We start from the raw sequence: 18,474 nt of genomic DNA, 5'->3' as shown, positions 1-18,474 counted from the left end.
TGTCCCCTGGGTTGCCACCCCACCCCAGGACCCCCTGTCCAGGTGCTAGATCGGATGGCAGACCTTGGATGAACGCCTACCTACTATGCGCCAGGCTCCTGCGCACTGCTGCTTGGGCGCCCCGCGCATCGGAGTAGTTCTCTGCTTCCTGCCCAGCTTCCCAGTGTCTGCCAGTTCCTGCTTGCTTCGAGGTGGGAGGTGTTTGGCTCCTTAGGAGCCGGCCCAACAAACTCAATTTATGCTCAAGCTGTCCTTAAATAATGATCATAATTAAAGTGCTGCCCGGGAAACCGGTGCTGAGTGGAGGATCCCCGCTGTCGCGGTACAGCGGTCGGTGGAGAGCGGAGGCCGCTGCTGCGGGTTCAGTGGGGGCGCTCCCCTGGCCAGCTGGGGTGTGGGAGTGAAGGTGTGACCAACCGAGAGGGGAGTAGGACCACACAGCCTTCACCATTCAGTCAGGGCCGACGCTACACCTTTGGCCCTGCTTTGGAGCATCTCAGGAAGTCCCAAATATAAGTCCTGAACAGGAGCTGGAGTTGGTCACCTGGGTGTTGCTTTTTCTCATTCATATTGAAAGAAGAAAGGTGTGAGTAGAAGTTGGGCAAACGAGTTGCAGCCACTTTGTTCAGATTTTTCACAGATTCTCTTCCATGTCTACAAATGCAGCTCAGTTCTGAAAGTTTTAGTGGGGTTCCTGTGACTGTGTGTGAGACTGTTACACCATCAGAGTCCCCTTTTTCCGTTTTACCTTTAGACGCCTGGGAAGAGGGGTTTGGCATTTCTGTGAGTCAGCAGTGATCCACGTCCTGGTGCAGATAAAGTCACCAGAAATGTTCCAAATATGACCAGTTATTTCACCCAAGCTGGCTGTGCCTTTCCCCTGCCCGTTTCACATGAGGGCACTTTGATTCTTCCTCGTTGATAACAACTGCCTGTCTTCATATGCTGCTCTTCTTCCCCCTTCCCAAGAGCACAGGTGGCACAGATTTTGTTTGTGTCAGTCCCCTCCCTCCTCCTGCCATCTTTCACCACCTTTTCTCCAATCTTATGTGTTCTTTAGCCTAAGGGCTTCCGGAACATTGATTTCTTGCTGGTACTGGGGATTCCAGATTACTAAATGCAGGCCTGCATAGGGTGTTTGCAGCCCTCCTTGAGCAAGCTGACCTTTCCCCCTCTGCATGCTTCTGACTGTCCCTGCTCATCCCTGCAGCTGCTCGCTTCCCTGGGCCCATGTCACCATCCTCCTATTTGAGCCTCCAAGGACACTCACCCTCTCGCTGTTGATCCTTCGAACAGGACTTAGTATGTCCCGTCCCACTCTTACACTTCCATCTTATCCCCTTGGTGAACTGCCCTTGCAGAAGTCAGTTCAATACCCACATTGTTTCTGCCCCTTATGTGCCTGTCATTGTGTTTGACCTGCCTGGTTACAAAGTTCAGTGAAGTTTCCTGCGGTTAGCTCAGCTCAGTGGAACCTGCTAATCTGACCCTTTCCTTGGGCATCAGTGACTGTTAGGAAAGCGAGTGAGGAAACACTTAAGCACTTGATTGTCTGGACTGGAGGACTGAGATGGTGCTTTTCCTCTGGATGATTATATTGATGTAATTAATGTGATTCTCACTGTAGGCAAACTATAGGTGCAGGTGACCTGGCCCTCTGTGGGGGTCCTGGCCTGCTAAAAATGAATGCAGATAGACATGGTTGTGGGGGGAGGAACGGGAGGAAGGTGACGGAAGGCTGAGAAGGGGTGGTGCCTGGAATATATGCTCTGGTCTTTCTTTGGCAGCCGAGGTATTTTTTTTTCGTTTGACCTCTAAATTTCACAACCATAGGTCTTGCTGTTCTAAGGCCTGTAGGTGGTATAAAATTGGGTGACCTCAGTTCTCTTCTGCTAGAACACTTCCTGGAAATACCAAGCCAGAGGCAAAAGTGAGGTTTGCCTGGAGTGTTTTCAGGGTGTTAATTGACCCTAGGAATAGCACGCGGCAGGGTTGCAGCATCCTCACCCACTGGCAGAATTCCTTCTGGGACAACTGGGGGTGGCCAGTCCTGCAGTCTGGCCGTCGCCTCCCCCCACTGGAATACCTTTGTCCTCCACTCTGCTTTGGCTGGGAGGCTGGGAAGTGGCCTCTTCCTGAAGCTCTTCAGAGAAGAGGTCCCCTTAACCTGGGGTGTGTGCCAAGCCTCCGAGCCATGATTCATTGTCAGCTGGAGCCCTGGGGACCCTGTGGCCGGTGAGGAGAGGACTGACCACCACAAGCCATCTTTCACTCCTCCCGAGGGTCACCCGAAATTCTGCTGTCATTCATGACCAGGCTGCGCCCGTGACCGTACCACCTTGGTGCTGTTGGCTAGAATTTTGTTAGGAAAATGTCAGTCGACACAGAAGAAAGTGGATGTTGAAAAATAGTTGGACTAATCAGAGCCAGAAAGAGAATGTTGCCTGTGGCTCAGCGAGCGAGCTGCAGGGGTGACAGAGAGGTGTTTGCTGTGGCCGCAGCGTGAGTGCTGAGGACCGTCTGGAGGAGGATGCTTCCAGGCAGTGCTGCTGAGGGAATCTGTGGTTCTGGGGTCCAGCGAGTAGATTTGAGAGCTGTTGCTGCTGTGCAGCTCAAGCACCAAGCTAATCATATGTTTCTCAGCCCATCTTAACTCGGATTTCTGTCTGAAATTATTCTGTTCTCCAAACGTGGGCCGGTTTTTCCATCCTTCGTGTCCCACTTTCTGTGAGCATCTTGCCGGTCTTCTAGGTGCTCCTGTTTCCTTCCTGGCACGAAGGCCCGCGGCAGAAACCTTTGTACACGTGCAGAGGGGTTCCCTGTTTTTAGGGGTGGTGTGTTAAAGCCAAGTAAAGCCTTTGCTTCTGGCGGATCAGTAGAAACATGCTGCTTTTGGTAAAATTTTTTAAAGCCATTTCATCTAAATATAACTTCTGTTCCATTTTTTTCTAAATATAACTCGGGGTTTAATGAGGGCTTTTCGCATGGAACACGCGTTTGCGAGGGCCCTGCCTGCCCGGCTGAAGTTTTGGCGCTTAGACTGCTGAGGTGACAATGGGTGAAAAGCTCTGCGGAGGGACTCAAACCCTGTGAGTCCTTTTTCTGTGGGTGGGTGGATCTGGCAGGGAATACCTGCGTACTCTGTTCTAATTTTGGGAAGTTGTAGGTTGGTCCCAGTCTTCATTGATCTCACCTCTAGGGATTCTTGATCAGAAAGCAGGCTAGTGCATTTACACACACACAAACACACACACCTAACCTTAAATGTAGCGTGTTCCAGCCTTTACAGTGCTGTGCAAAGTTCCTCAAAGACTTCTGGCATAAATAAGAACTTAAATGGTTAACTCACTGGAAAATCCATAATGCAAAGATCCTACTTACATTCCACGTTAGAGTCAACTTTTTCTTGCTAAACTGGGGGAAATTCAGATTGGCATCTTCCAGATAAAATCGTAGCCCCTCGACTTCACCTGCCATTTATCGAGGACCTATCCTGAGGATGACTGAGGGGCTGTGAGGGTTAGGATGAATTAGACCCAGCTTTGCCCTGAAGGACTTAAAAATTGAGTTAGGAAGAAATAATGTTAGTACAGACCACTGTAATAGAAGGTCCATGTTAAGAGTCAGTAAAGTTCAGAGCATTTTCAGAATAAAAAGAACAGAAAAATTGTCTTGGGCTGGCATGATCAAGGAAGGCAAGTAAAGGAAATTGTTTTAAACTAGTCCCTGAAACTCATCATTCTTTCATTCAAAGTAATTCTTATTGATTATAAAATATTTGAACAATACAAAGGTATTTAGAGTGACAGCTGGAAGTTCGTCACCCGCATCTTGATGTAGAAGCCAGCACAGGGAGAGCAAAGATGTGGAGGAGGGGAAAGTTCAGGGCTGTTTTGGGTAACGTAAGTTCTTCCATTTGCCTGGAAGGATAAGGGGCCAGACGTTGAATGCAGGTGAAGGAATCTGGTCTCCTTCAAGGGGCAGCAGAGAACCACCCAAAGTTCTGCTGGGAAGAGGTGTGAGTCATGCATGTGCTGAGAAAGGGAACAGTGACTGTGGGCAGAGGATCTGGGAGGACCTAGGTTGTTTAGGAGACTCACGGAAGTCCAGGGGTGAAGTGGAAGGGACTTAAGAGTGTCCTAATGGAGAGGAAGGGTAGGATGAGAGACTGGGTCAGTTGCTTGATTTTGTGTGGGGAGCGATGGTACCGGAGGAAGAAAGTAGCTGATGTCCACTCACTCCTGGTGTCTGAGCCGAGGCGACCTGGGGGATGACTTCCCACAGGTGGGGCCCTGGCCTGCCATCTGTGCCTCCCTAGTGCCGGACAGATGCTCATGAACTGCTTTGGCAATAACAGCCCATGCATTTTGCCAGAGGCTCTCACTCGGAGGAACCAATAAGGCTCATTGAAGACACATTGGGTTTGAGGGGATGTTAAGGGAATAGTTGAAACTACAGCAACTGGCTGATGCCAGGGAGTGAGAGAAGAAGGGGAGAGGGCTCTCAAAGCAGAGAAGCAGGTCCCTGAGGGAGGGTGGAAAGGAACACTTGCCGTCCTGTGATGGTGCAGAAGCTGGAGGGAAGGCAAAGGGGTGGGGCGGTCCTCAGTGTCAGCTGCCACAGAGGGAGGGGACAAGTGGATTGAGGAGTCAAAACGAGCTTTGGGAATTCACTAATTAGGAAGTAATTCGTGCCCACAGAGAGCAGTATTCCAGGCAGGCAGTGATGATAAAAGGTACAGAGGCCGAGACTGCTTCAGGCTTCTCAACTGGATGTCAAGGTTCCATCCTGATGACTGGTCCTGCGGTGTGGCCCACCCATCACTCCTCAGCCAGAGCCCACACTGGACTCCAGCACTTGCGAGCAGCGTGCTTTACGCGTTGCACTTGCGGTCTGGAAGATGTTGAAAAGCCAGACTCTGGACAACCCATTCAAGAAGATGGGCTGTGCCAGGGACAGGGAGGGGAAGAGCTGCAGGCTCTGCAAGTCCGTTTGGGATGCTGGAGTGAGAGCTCGTTTGTAGGGGCGGGAGGGTTGGGGAGGGTGAGTGGGGGAGAAGCTCAGAGGAGGAGATGAGACTGAGAACTTGGGGAAGACGGCAGTCTTCTCCCTCCATAGATGGAGGGTGCTCCCCAGTCGGTGTTGTTCTCTGGACTTTGCAGATGAGCCCAAGTTGAAGAGGGGGATGTACGAAAATGCAGACACAGAGCTGCAGAAATTGAGGAGGAGTGCACTGGGCAGCTGGATGGCTTTGAGATTCTCAGTAAAACCAAGGGCAAGTTGGCTGGAGTTTTGTTGGCAGGCCCTTCCTCTGTACCCAGTTATAAAGCCCAACTTGTTGGGAACCTTTGGCTCCATGTTAAAGAATGAAATGTTTGTGCGCTGATTGAAAGATATGACACACTTGGGAAATTTTTCCTCTTTTTATTGTCTGGAGCTGGCTGACTTTGAAGAGGAACAGAGGTGGGGATCGAAACACAACGCATTAGCATCCAGGGGCAGATGCTGGGGCGCGAGAAGTAATTGGGGATAGGAAGGGACCGACCGACCGCTTCAAAGTTTGTCAAAAATGGCCCCACACTGGCTAATCTAATAGTGTATTTTTAGAGGAGGTTTTTATACAGCCCATGTTTTATTATCTTCCCCCAAACTGGATTGAAATGATTGCAGTTTCCAAAACCTTGGCATTTGGGAGTGAGAGAACATGAGGGGAGAGAGGGGGCTGACCTTTCCCTCTATACTGTGTGCGCTGCCCCGGGAACAGCTCTGGGGCACTGGACAGCTTCCTTCTGAGATGCTCTGAATTATCCCTCAATTAACAGATATCTTTAAGGTTCTGAAGATTTAGATTCAGAATCCTAAATCTTTCCTTTTCATTACGTGCATAGCCTTCCGATTTTCATGGGAAAATGAACATTCAGTTTAGACTTCAGAGTTTGAAAATAAAACCATAAAAACGTCTTCCTGAACACGGCCCTTTTCAAGAGTTTTGGTGAAAGTCATAAGGGACGGTAACTCCAGGTACCTGGGGTCCTCGGGACAGGAAGTGAAGTCACACACATACTTTTAAACTGTGTGATAGCAATTTAGAAGTCGATTTCATTCAAGAGGAGGAACAAGTGTTCACCCGACTTGCAGAAAATAAATACAATATAACTATAAACAAAAAATTCACGAAAGAAGAAACTACAAATGCTTACTAAATATGTGAAATTATGTTCAGCCTCCCAAGTAGTCAGAAATGCAGCTAAAAACAAGAACCATTTTTTTTTTTGTTTTTGGTCACAAGAATAACAAAGATTTTGTCTACAACTGTTCAGGGCTGGCAAATGTGTGGTGAAGTGGGTGCTCTCAGCTGCTGTTCTTGAAGGGTGTCGATAGCCCCACCCCCCTGGAAAGCACTTGGCCCTGGTTACTAAAACCTGAATATTTATCACAGCTTCTCATCTGCTTGGAAGTACATGCTTATAATTCCCATCTTGCTGCCGGGCAGACAGACTTGCAGAGGTCAAGTATCTTGTTCAGGGTCACGCAGCTGATAATTGACAGCACCCAGATTTGAACTTGGTTGAGTCCGAAGTCTAGGTCTTCCACCCTTGTGGCTTTCCACGCATGCCTGGTACACTGGCCCCTCCTCCTCCTCTTGGGAGGAGGGCAGCGACCTTTGTTTCCCGGTTCAGAAATCCTGATGCGAGTTACCAGTTGGGGTGAAGGGCAGGCAGATTTGTTCCTACTTGACAAATCGGACCTGGGAAGGTAGCTTCCCCAGTAAACAGTCGGATGGCTGTGGTGGAAGTTGTTCCTCCAGGGCTGTCTTGCTCCAGAGGCGTTGAATAACCCTTAGTGGGCGGCCCCAGAACTTCACCACCACGAGTTACCCTGCTTCAGAGGAAAGAGTGGCTATCTACTAACATAGAAGTGAACTTTTCTGCACTTGGGGCCTGTTTTTCCTTGTTGAAGTGGGTGAGGGTTGGAAGAATACACAAGTGTGTCTTTGGCGTGGAAGGAGGTGGGAGACGCAGCCTCGCCCACTGCCCCTGCAACTGGATTACAACATAGTTTGGCTAACAAACCAAGCTCTGCTGAACCGAGCATGCAAATACTATTTCCTTCTCGCACATTTTATAACATATTTGATAAATTAATTGCTTTTTAAAAATTCTTTATAAGTTACAAATGCAGTTCCAATCGCCTATAACTCTTTCAGTCAATTGATGGCTACGTAAATACTAAACATTTGCACAGAGAATGTAGGAGTCCCCCTGTCACCTTTCCTATGTGTGTGTGTAAGTGTGTGAGGTTGTTTGAAATGAGGAATCAGGTAATTTGGTACTTTTTATGTTCACTTACCGAATTATCTTCCAGGTGATCTCTTTCTGAAAAGAGTCACATGGTGGTAAGAGTAATAAGAGGGGCTTCTGAGTATGGTTGATAGACGTTGAGGGGGCACTGGGGTCCTTGGTAAGCCCTCCTGGAGATCTACATATTACAAGGCACTAATCTTGGTGGGATAAACGTCATATACATCATAAAGTGAATGGGGCCATTATTTGTAAGAATGTCTATAAAAAGTGTGTGGAAAAACGCCATAAACATGAACTAGTAACTGTGATTAAGAAATGGGTGGATCTACATTCAATATCTTTTTTTTTTTTTTGAAGTACAGTCAGTTACAGTGTGTCCATTTCTGGTGCGCAGCACAATGTCCCAGTCATGCATAGACAGACATATATTCGTTTTCATATTCTTTTTCATTAAAGTTTATTACAAGATATTGAGCATAGTTCCCTGTGCTATACAGAAGAAACTTTTTTCATTCAATAACTTGTAATTATGTATTATGAAAAAGAGTATGCATGCATTTGTGTAACTGAATCACTGTGCTGTACACCAGAAACAAACACAACATTGTAAATCAACTAGACTTCAATAAAAATAAGTAAATAAAATAAAGGGGAGATTGAGATTAGTGAATATCAGAAGAAATAGAAAGAGAAGCAGATGGATCTGATGATAAGGAAGAAAAACAAAAGAAGCAGGAATGAGCGGTATGGAATGCTGATCGATTTCCAAGTCCAGCTCTGTTGGCAGTAGTGCTTTCTGATGTTTGGGGCTGAGCTCTTCTCCACAAATTCCAGAATGGATACACCAGAGTCACTAAAATCAGCTGGGTTTAGAACACATACGTTGTAGGGGTGGGTCGGGTGTTCCTCCCTTCTTATGGTTCTTATGCAAGGACCCTGCGTGGGCACCCCGTAGGCCTCTGAGCTAGGAGGGACCCTCCAGCCCACCGTGCGGGGAAGGAACGGAAGCTCGGGGAGACTGCGGGCTTGCCTGAATCAGACGGTCGGTGGAGATGCTCAGCTGCACTCCCGGGGCTTTGTCCTCCCTGCTACTCAGAGACCCACGGCAGCCCCGGCAGAAAGAAATGCTATGGAAAAAACGCACCTCAAAATATTTCTGTATCAAACTAGAACCCCTGGCCCAAGATAAATGATTCATAGACATTGATTGAATGTTGACAGCGTGCGTATTTAAACATCAGAATTGGAAAAAACAGCCCTGTAGGCACCTGCTGTGTTCCAGGGCGCTACACCACACCGTGTACAACTGTCACCACGTCTGTTGGTACAACCTCTGTTTCACGCACGAGGGAGCTGAGACTGAGAGTGAGCACGGGGCGCAGAGTCGCCTCTCCAGAAGAGGGTAAGGCCATCATTCAGCCACGATGCTGCGATTTCCCTTCTACTGAAAGCGGACAGCCAAATTAATGTGGAACAAAATACAAAGAAATGGGGGTACAAGTGAAAAATGAGTCATGAGCAGAATCTCTGCACTCACTCTTTCCAGTGGCATTCCCAGCCCTTTACCAAGAGGCGCTTTTAATCACTGCGTCTGCCTGGGGTGGAGTCAGAGCCTTCATGACTGGTGTCTTTATAGTGTCAGCGAAGGTGTTCACTGCGGTCTTAATCTTTCTTTGCTTTTCTGTGCTCTGCAGCTTCATGTCATCTGTTTTTTCTCCCCCTTCAGTTTCCCTTGGGCTTTCTTCTGACATCTTGAGGTGGTAAACTTGGTTCCTTAGGGACCACAATATGTCGTGTTGTGGGGTGCATCTGTTGACTTGATTTTTTGCCTCCTTCCCACCCCTGACCAGCCCCACTTTCTTACACATGTGTGAATGTTACTTTGTATGTAAATTGGATACAGTCATTGCTTGTGAATCACATCATCTATTTAAGCGTTTCCAGGCGGGGTGCATAGAGGAGAGGTGTAGCAGGAGTCTTAGAGATGTGTCAGGTGAAAACGCTTTATACTTCTTCTTTACAGTGTAAGACTTTCTATGGATAAAATGCTTGTCAAGGAGAGAGACACTGGTGTGAAGCTTTGAGTGGGAAAGAGATGTTCCCAGGAGTGCTCCCAGGCCCTCCTAGGGAGAGTTAACGCAGGAAGGGGGTGGGATGGTGAGAGAGTCTGGAGTTGGGGAGAGCCCCTTAGTAAGCTGGTCCTTTGACCTTGTACCAAAAGGAAGGAGCGAGGAATGTGTGGAAAGGAGCCTGAGGCTTGAGGGATAGAGGAGCATCCTCCACTGACCAGCAGGATAAGTGGCGACGGGGTCTGGGACTGGGGTTTGACCACAGTCGGCCAGGCCTTGGACCCCAGCCTGGCCATGGTCTGGCTCCGTGCCCCTGTGCCCCACGGTCCTCTTAGGCAAACTGAGGGTAGTGGTTGTGTTTGAGGGTCACTGAATTAACATTTTGGCTGAATGGACTGTGTTTTAAAACCAGGATTTGTCCCAGGCTAAAACTAAATATCGCCATCATAGAATGAGTCTCTGGGATGTAAAAAGAAACGGGAAATGTCATCAAAATAATTTACAAGATAACTTGATTAAGATGTTTAGTGGCCAAAATTTTTAACTAGTATTTTAGTAAGTGGATATTTTCTTGTAATATTTAAAAATATTTTACAGGAAATGATTAAATGATACAGTCAGGGGAGAATCAGAAAATCTTAAACACAATTAGTACATCAGCCTCTGTACGTAGTGCAGGTTTTTTAAATGTACATGGTTATCAGTTCCCATTATGAGGACTTACGTATCACTTTAAAAGAATGACCAGTTTGTGTGAGTTCTTAATCAAATAGCTTAATCAAACAGAATGACATACATACAACTTATTCACATATATATAGTTAGATGTATTTTGGGATAATTTTTTTATTTTGAGATAATTTCAGACACAGAAAAAAAGGAGCAAATAAGTACAGAGAATATCCATGTACTTTTCCTCCAACTGTTAACATTTATTACATTTTCTAAATCTTTCTGTCACTTTTTTTCTGAATCATTTGAGAGTCAGTTGCAGACACAGTGCCCCTAGAGAGCTTCACTCCTAGAGAGCTTCATGCGTACATCCTGAAACCAAGGACATTCACCACGGTATAATGATGAAAGTCAGGAAATTAGCAGAGAGACAGTCCTACTGTCTCAGCTGTAGACCTTATTCGGATTTTTACTGCTTGTCTTCCTAATGTCCTTTGTAGCAAAAGAAAACATTTAAAAATTTTGGTGGTGTTGGGGGTGTCCAGGATGGGTCCAGGACTGCGTCTTGTACTTAGTGGCCACATCTCTTTAGTCTCCTTGCGTCTAGAACAGGTTTTTGATCTGTGTCTTTTGTGTTGACTTTTGAAGAATACAAGCCATTTATTTTGCAGAAGGTCTTGGAAAATTTTTTTCCTGATGTTTCTTCGAGTAGATTCAGGTTATATATTTTGGGCAAGAACACTGTGTAACTGATGTGGTGTCCTTCTCAAAGCGTCTCTTACGAGGGGCTGTCTATTTTTCCACTTTCAGGTGATGTTAATTTTGATCACTTAGTTAAAATTTAGTCTCCCCACTTCCTCCAAGAAAGTTACTATTTTTTCCTCTTTGTAATTAATAAGTATCTCATGGGGAGATACTTTGAGACTATGTACAGATTCTGTTTCTCATCAAACTTTCACCTACTGGTTTAACATCCATTGATGTTTCTTGCCAGAAACACTGTGGTTGTGGCCAAATTGGTGGTCAGATTTTTAAAGTTTGACATTGTAACACAGAAACAGTAATTTCTCAGCTCTATAATTTGCTAGATTGTTTCTGTTCTTCTTTATAGCATACTTCTGAATACTGAATACAATGAAGGAACAAGATAATGTTTGGTCCTTTTAAAAAATGGTTTCTTCATAATTTTTATAGTCTTTGTTATGTCTGGGTCAATCATACATCAATGATTTATCAAGAAATTATGATACATGATTTTGAAATCTTGTGAAATACTGAGGTAACAAAATTGACATTCTGCTCTGCATTCTTTGTAGAATGTCAGGAACTTCCTAATTAAGATTTTTAGGTTTTTATCTGATGACTCCTGTGGAGTTTCTCACGGTCTGGATTTTTATTTAATGCAACCCCTTGATATCTTTAAACATGTTTTTTCTGTCCCCCCGCAGTTCTCGAAAATTGTTAGCTGGATTTAGATTCTTGATCAAGCTTCAAGGTTCATCTCTCTCTTGCTCCTTTTTAAATTTATTTTTGCAAGACTCTTTCATAGATGTTGTCCTTACATCGTGAGACACTTAAGGTCTGGTGTTTCTCTGTGTGGTATTAACAATCCCTGGTGATGCTGACCCACATCCAGAAATGGCAAGAGTCTGTTGTATCATCGCTTCTCCATTTGTCAGCCGTGATTCTTTTTAAAAAGAGAAACTGCCCCTCATCATCTATTAGTTACCTTAGATCAGCGGTCAGCAGAGTAAGGCCCACAGACTAAATCCAAGCCAGCGTTTGTGTTTTCTTGTCATGACTGTTGTATTAGAACACAGCCATGCCCTCTCATTGCGTACTGCCTGGGATCGCTTTTGCATTGCAGGGGCTGTGTCGAGCCATTTTTAGTGAGGCCCTAAGTGGCTCAGAGCTGAAAAGATCTGGCCCTTTACAGAAAAAGCTTGCTGACCCCTGCTCTCGATCCTATGGAAAAGGCGGTTTAAATGTTTGATTCCCTCCCCAGTTTTTGATTGGTTTCCTGTTACCCTGCAAAGGTGACCAATGAAGTTACTTTTTTCAAATACCATTACAAACTCACAAACTTAAACCTATTTGATGTAGTTCGATCGATCTGCAGTTATCCCTATTGAAACTCATGTTGCCTCATCTTTAGCCAGTGGGAGCCCCTTCAGGTTGGCTTTTTGTGTGCACGATCCTAGTGGTCTTTGATGCTGCCCTGATTACCGGAGTGGCAGGATATTCCAAGGTCGTCCAGGAGCATTTCCTGCCCCACACCTGGAGCCAGCCACTTCCAGGAGCTCTGATTCCTTCCAGTGAAACATGTTATTTAGATTCGCATCTGAGGGTGCGTATACATAGCTCCTAAAGGTTATTCTGTTTAATGTTATGAGCATACCAAGCAATCCATGTAATTTATAGGTAGACTGTGGGATGCCTATTGTAATTTTAAAACATTTAATCACTGTTTTGTTTTAAAAGTATGTAATGTTCTCTATTTATAATGTACTCTTAATATTAATGATGTTAATTAAGCCTCCTATTTATTTAGTAATTGTAGTTGAACATTAGAATTGTTTTCTATGAAATGAACACTTTTCATGCTCATATTTTATTTTTTCAATAAAATATCTGTATATACTTCTGCCAACTGTTAGCATTTCAACGGATAAAGTTCATAAGGAGATTTTTGCTCAAATTACATGTGGAATGCTTCCCTGTGTTTGAAAGGGCATGTTCAGATAATGACAGTGAATCCAGACCTGCTTCATTTCCTTATTTCCCAACGTTGTGACACTAATTATGTACGTTGGTCACCTCTGTGACCACGTGGTCACCCGTCAGGCAGAAGTTCAGACCTTCTGAAGATTGAAGTCAAAGCTGAACAACAGATTTCCGTTGAATGCTGAGGCCGAGGCCATATTTGGATATATTCCTAGGAGCTCCCTCATAGTTGCAAAGATGAAATAAAATTGTACAGGAGCACGTGGGACACCGCCTGGGGCACAGGAAGGGCTTGGTTAAGGTAAACCGTTATCAGCTTTGCAGGTCCTAGGTGTTCAGGCCTCTCTTGCCCGTTTGAAATTTAGGCTCTCCCTTGTGCCCTTCCCTGGGTGCACAGCTCAGTTTGGGATTGCTAGCTTTCTAGAATGCACGTCCTTAGTGACTCGTATTTCCCGTTTGATCGCCGTCGCCCCAGCACAGTGCCTTGTTCACAAAATCTGGACTGGATGAGTATTTGTTTATTTGCATTTCCCTCTTTTTAATGTATCCTGTATAACCAATAGCAAAGAGTCTGTCTTCCTTCTGGACCTTTTTAGTCTAACAAGGGAAATCATCATTCACTTCTGAGCACTTTCGGGGTATAATCTCTTGTAAGTTGATTATCGGTGGTTGATCATTTTTATTTTACTTTTTATGAAGGTTTTCTCAATTCATCCCAGTATGGAGGCTTACATTCTTTTAAAAACAAAGCAGATGTCTGTGCTGGAGACAAGAGTGCCTACTGGCGTGTAGCGATGGACTTCCCCTCGTCTGTGATGCCGTGAGTGTGTTAGCAGTTGTGGAAGCCATATGTTTTTACAGGCCTTTGCCAAGGAAAATACTTCAGAATTACATTAGCAACTCCGACGTCTTTTGGCTGTTCTGAGAGGCACGTGATAGTTTCCCAATTATACGAACAAGAGCTTTTGTTTTGTGCTGAAGTTTCTTATAGACTCTGGGAACAGCAGCGCCTCCATCAGCGTTTCTCAGGGTGACATCCTTGGGATGTTAGCAGGCAGTCCTGTTGCTTCATTCCTGCAGGACTTCCGACGCCTCGAACATGCCAGCGGGCACCAGGAGTCTCTTAGAGGGGAGTGCGTTATGCAGGATTCCTCGGGCTTGTCTGACCAAGGCTTTCCTTGTGTTTGGAATACTAGCCTCCACCCTGTGTCCCCCACCCTGCGTGTAAGTCTCACCTCATACTCCCTGGCTCCCAGCCTTAGATGTGGTCCCTGCGGCAGACGCTCAGCTCGCTATACATGAGGACATTTCTCTGCTGGTAAATATGTGGCTTAACCGTGGTCTGATACACGTTTGTCTTCTCTGGATCCTAAACTCACTGAAGAAGACAGGGTGCGGGTCCGGCGGGTCTGATCTGTTCCCTGTGGGCTTCTCGGCACCTGGCGTTCAGAAGTCCCTCCGTGAATGTTTGCTGGGTGAGTGGAGGTGCTGTAGACCCGTTCATTTCCAAGTAGCAGCTCATGGGACTAGTGCTCTGCCAAACCCACTTTGGGAACCAGAGCTTGGTCTTCATTTTTGAATAACTGGAATTCTGTAGACCATCATAATACTACTCAACGTACTCTGTACATCCAAGCATCTGTCAATATGTTTAAAGATGAGGCTAAGTGCTTGTAATAACTCGTCTCAGTGGTGCATAGTGAATAATCAGCCAGGATCAGGACCTTCATTTCTTGATACCTGTCCCTGGGCATTGCCCACAGGCCTCCTGCAGCCCGCTCTAATGATGTTAGTTACATAAATGGGAGCTGGTGTTCAGACTGTCAGGGGAGGGAGAAATCAGATGCCCCTTTGTGTGCTCATTAACGCAGGCAGAACAAAAGGCCCAGCTTGGTTTTCAAGTTCAAGTTTGGCTCACATGTGGTCCTCAGTGAAGATTATGATCTTGGGTAAATTAGAAACAAATGTTAAAGAAGTCGGAATGAGGTAGAAAGGGAGTTCAGGGTTCTTATTTTTAAACACTGGGGTAAACAGACCTCTTTAAAGCAGACATTCGTCTCCCCTCTTCCACGTTACCTCTGCACCCTCTGCTAATTTACTTTAATTAACAAGATGGGTAGGTGTGTACACGTGGTCTCACGTCAGTGTACCCAAGCTTTGTTCACCGAGACCCTCGCTCTTCTGAACTGGGAAGAGAGAAGTTTGGTCAAATCCGCTGTTGCATCGAGTGAAAACAGAATTGCACCTTTGGCAAAACGGCCCCTTTTGCGTGACACCCAAGGGCCTGCTGCCCCAGGCGGCTTCCTTTTCCTCAAGCAAGCGTGTTCAGGGCCAGGGAGCGGGGAGGGAGCACACAGGGTCCCCCTGTGCTCCTGTCCCTGGGCCGAGCTCCCGGGCACGTTCCCCACTAGCACCAGGGAGCCCCGGGGCCCGGCAAGCTTCCGCACTAAATGGGACTCTGTATGTCGGAGCCAAATGAAGTCTGCGGGCAGTCTCTATGAGCATAGTAACTGTTTTACAGATGCAAAGAAGCTCCAGCGTACTGTGTATGTTTGTAGTCTCAGCCCCTGTAAAGTTTCCACGAGCACATGGCAAGGGCTCTGTACGGGGAAGTTGTGTTCCTCTGTTCTCACACTGCCCACCACTTCACGCTGTCAAAATGTGCGTCATTATTGTGTGTGTGTGTACATGACTAATTCTCCACTGGGGGCAATTTTACCCCTTGCGGACATTTGGCAATGCGGGGAGACATTTTTGGTTGTTACGACTGGGGAGGGGAGGGACACTATTAGCATCTAGTGGTTAGAAGCCAGGGGTGCTGCTAAGCATCTTAAAAAGCACGGGATAGTCCCTCACAACAAAATATTATCTTGCCCCTAAGATTCATAGTGCAGAGGTTGAGAAACCCTGGTGCGCAGACACACATATTATATCATACATGAATAAAGCCACGTGCATGTGTGTATATGCATGTATACATAAAAGAATATATATTGCACATACACATATATATGTGACTGTATGTTTATATACATAATATACAGACATACTTTTTTTTAAAGAAGGGACATTAGACAGACAGACAAATATGACATCGGCCCAGAGGCGCTGTCACTCTGTCCCCAGGCCCCCAGGAGCTGACCAGTGAACGGACTGCGTTCTGCTGCCTTGTCCCCTCTGGCAAGGGTGCTTGAGAACCGGGGCAGTCCATTCCCCTCTGACGGGGACCACTGTCCTTCTGGCTTTGGTGTCCATCTGCAGACACCGTGGGAAGCACAGGCCCGCCCAGAGCTCCGGGGTCTGTTGCAGCACTTTCCGATGTGTTTTGTTGCGGGACGATACGAACCTGTTTAAAAATAATGTCTGCCCAAGCCCGCTGCTGGGAGAGGTTGGGGGACGGAGAGGAAGCCCACGTTGCAAGACCTGAGAAAAATGATCATGTCTGAATTGCCACAATCACTGTAGGTTAGGCTAGAATAGTTTGAGGAGATGATAAAATTTCCTGTCTCCTTTTGGGGAAAAAAAAGTTCTGGAGTTTTCTGCTCTCCCCGTATCTTTCACTCTGCTATAGTAAAATGTCACTAGGCCTCTCTAAGTGGGCAATTGAGCAGAGCAGCGTGGTAACTTCTCTCTCAGTCAGGCCTGCGGTGAGGCCTGGTTCCTTGGAGAGGGTCCAAAACCAAGTATCACCTGCCGCAGAGCCTCCTGGCACCGGAACCCCCACCACGCCTTTCTGTCTGTCCTCAGAAGGCTGTTCCCCACCCCGATCTCCGTTATTGAAGGGCCGCGCATTCAGATCTGACTGTGCCTCCGTCTCGGGTACACATTGTCTTCCCTCGGGCGAGTCCCTGTCTCCGGCTTGGCTGTGAGTATGTGGACGCGCACTCGGGCTTCGTGGTGGAGGAGGCCTTTGCAGCGCCCTGGAAGGTGGGGTTCAGCCTTGTATAAGTAAACAATGGCAGGCCCTCGCTTCAGGAAGAGGGGATTCCTGGAACGAGAGAGAGACTGGTGCTCAAGACCAAAAACTTCCTGGTGTTTCCGCAGCCTCTGCCCCTTCTCCCAGCCTCGCGGTCCTTCCGAAAGGCCGGCGGGCATCCTGGGAGTCAGTTCGCCTCCCAGAGCAGCTCTGACTCCCCCAGCTCTTGGACCAACCACTGACCCTCAGGACCACGGTCTGTGCCCCTTTTGTGGTCCAGAGACACTCCTGGCCCCTCATAAGACTGAGCCTGCAGCTTCTCAGGGTTTCCCAGGAAGCAGCTGGGCAGACGCCCACCTGCCTGCTTGGGCATTTCCGCCCTCCTTCTGCGGCGGTCACTGTCTGCAGGCCGAGTGATGCCCTCTGCGGAAAGCTCCAAAAAGGGCACGGTTAGCTGCCTGCAATTTGGAGATCCTGCGGGGTGTGAAGGGAGGTAGGTTTGGATGTTCCAACTGCTTTCCATATCAGGGCCTGGCCTCTGACTGGTTTGGGAGAAGGCCCTTTGACATCAGAGATGGGAGCAGCCCTGAAGGAATTAAAGGTCTTATTCAGGCCTTCTTGGCCCAAGGCCCATGGAAGCCTGGATGAAGGGGATGCTTAGGGAGAAGTGGGACATCTGGCTCTTCTCCAAGGCCGCTCACAGCAGGCCTGGGCCTGGACCGAGCGTCCCGCTGGCTGTGCTGCCTGGCAGCCGCCTCCTGCGCCCTCTCCCCCTGCCAGTTTCCTTCTGCCCTTCATAGTCCTTCTTTGCTTACTTTTTCCATCTGTGCAAGTGGCCAGCTTCCTCCCAGAGCATCTCTTGTTTCCCTGGTGTCTGGGTTCACCCCTCCCTGGGCGCGCTGAGTGTTGGTCACTCGGTTTCTGCGTTTCGGAGCCCGCCAACCCGAGCAGAGCTTTGCTGAGTAATCTCCAGCCAACACTTTTCTCCATCTGCCTGAAGACTGTGTTGTTCTGTATTTTCTTTTCAAATTAAAAAAAAATATTATGCATTTTAACACACAGAGACTTGTGTAATTCCACCATTACAGTTCCTAAAAACTCCTTGTGTTTGACCCCTTTGTAGCCATGCTCTCCCACCCACCTCTTTCCCCAGCCACCCCTGACCCCCAACACACTCCCCAGAGATTTGTTGTCCACATTAACCACAGCTTCCCATAAATTTCACGGATACCTACTGGTATAAATAAAAGCATGAAAACGAAGTCCACTCTTATAAAAGCCTTCCATGTTCCTTGGCACCTCATTGTGACTGCTGAGCCCTGACTCCCACCTGGGCGCTCCCCCCCCAATACGGGCAAGTCAGTGTTAACCCAGCATTCTTCCTCCGCACCCTCAGCTGTGTCTGCACGTCAGCATTTTTTATCTATTGCATCCCTGTCTTTCTGCTCGTCGTAAAAAATGCTTCTCGTAGCCCAGTGCTTCAAAATTATGTGTTAGAGGAAGAAGCAGATGAAGTCTAAGTTTAAAGGAATGCTGTCTGTAACAATAACCCTAAGCTGGAAATTGCCCGAGGGAGAAAGACGAGTTGGAAAAAAAGTGCACGGGAGACTCTTAACAGTGGATTTAAGCCCATCTTTTATTTTTGAAGTCTTGGTACATCTTTTTTTTTTGAAAAAAAAAAGTTAAGGGGCTTAATTTTATTCCAGAAGATCATTTGCAAATCATTTGTAGCAAGAACCCACAAATCACTCTTGTTTAATTGGAGTAAGGCAGGGCGTGGTTATCGAGG

General features: G+C 46.9%; 1 protein-coding gene across 1 annotated transcript in view; it reads left to right on the top strand.

Moving 5' to 3' along the window:
* The window catches only part of TCF7L1 (transcription factor 7 like 1), a 143,035-nt gene that overhangs the window by 1,992 nt on the left and 122,569 nt on the right, over positions 1-18,474 (top strand). The window lies entirely within an intron of this gene.

Source organism: Vicugna pacos, chromosome 28 (genome assembly GCF_048564905.1).
Source record: "Vicugna pacos chromosome 28, VicPac4, whole genome shotgun sequence".
NCBI lineage: Eukaryota > Metazoa > Chordata > Mammalia > Artiodactyla > Camelidae > Vicugna > Vicugna pacos.
The sequence above is the reverse complement of the archived record's forward strand: the minus strand, read 5'-3'. Positions and strand labels throughout refer to the sequence as shown.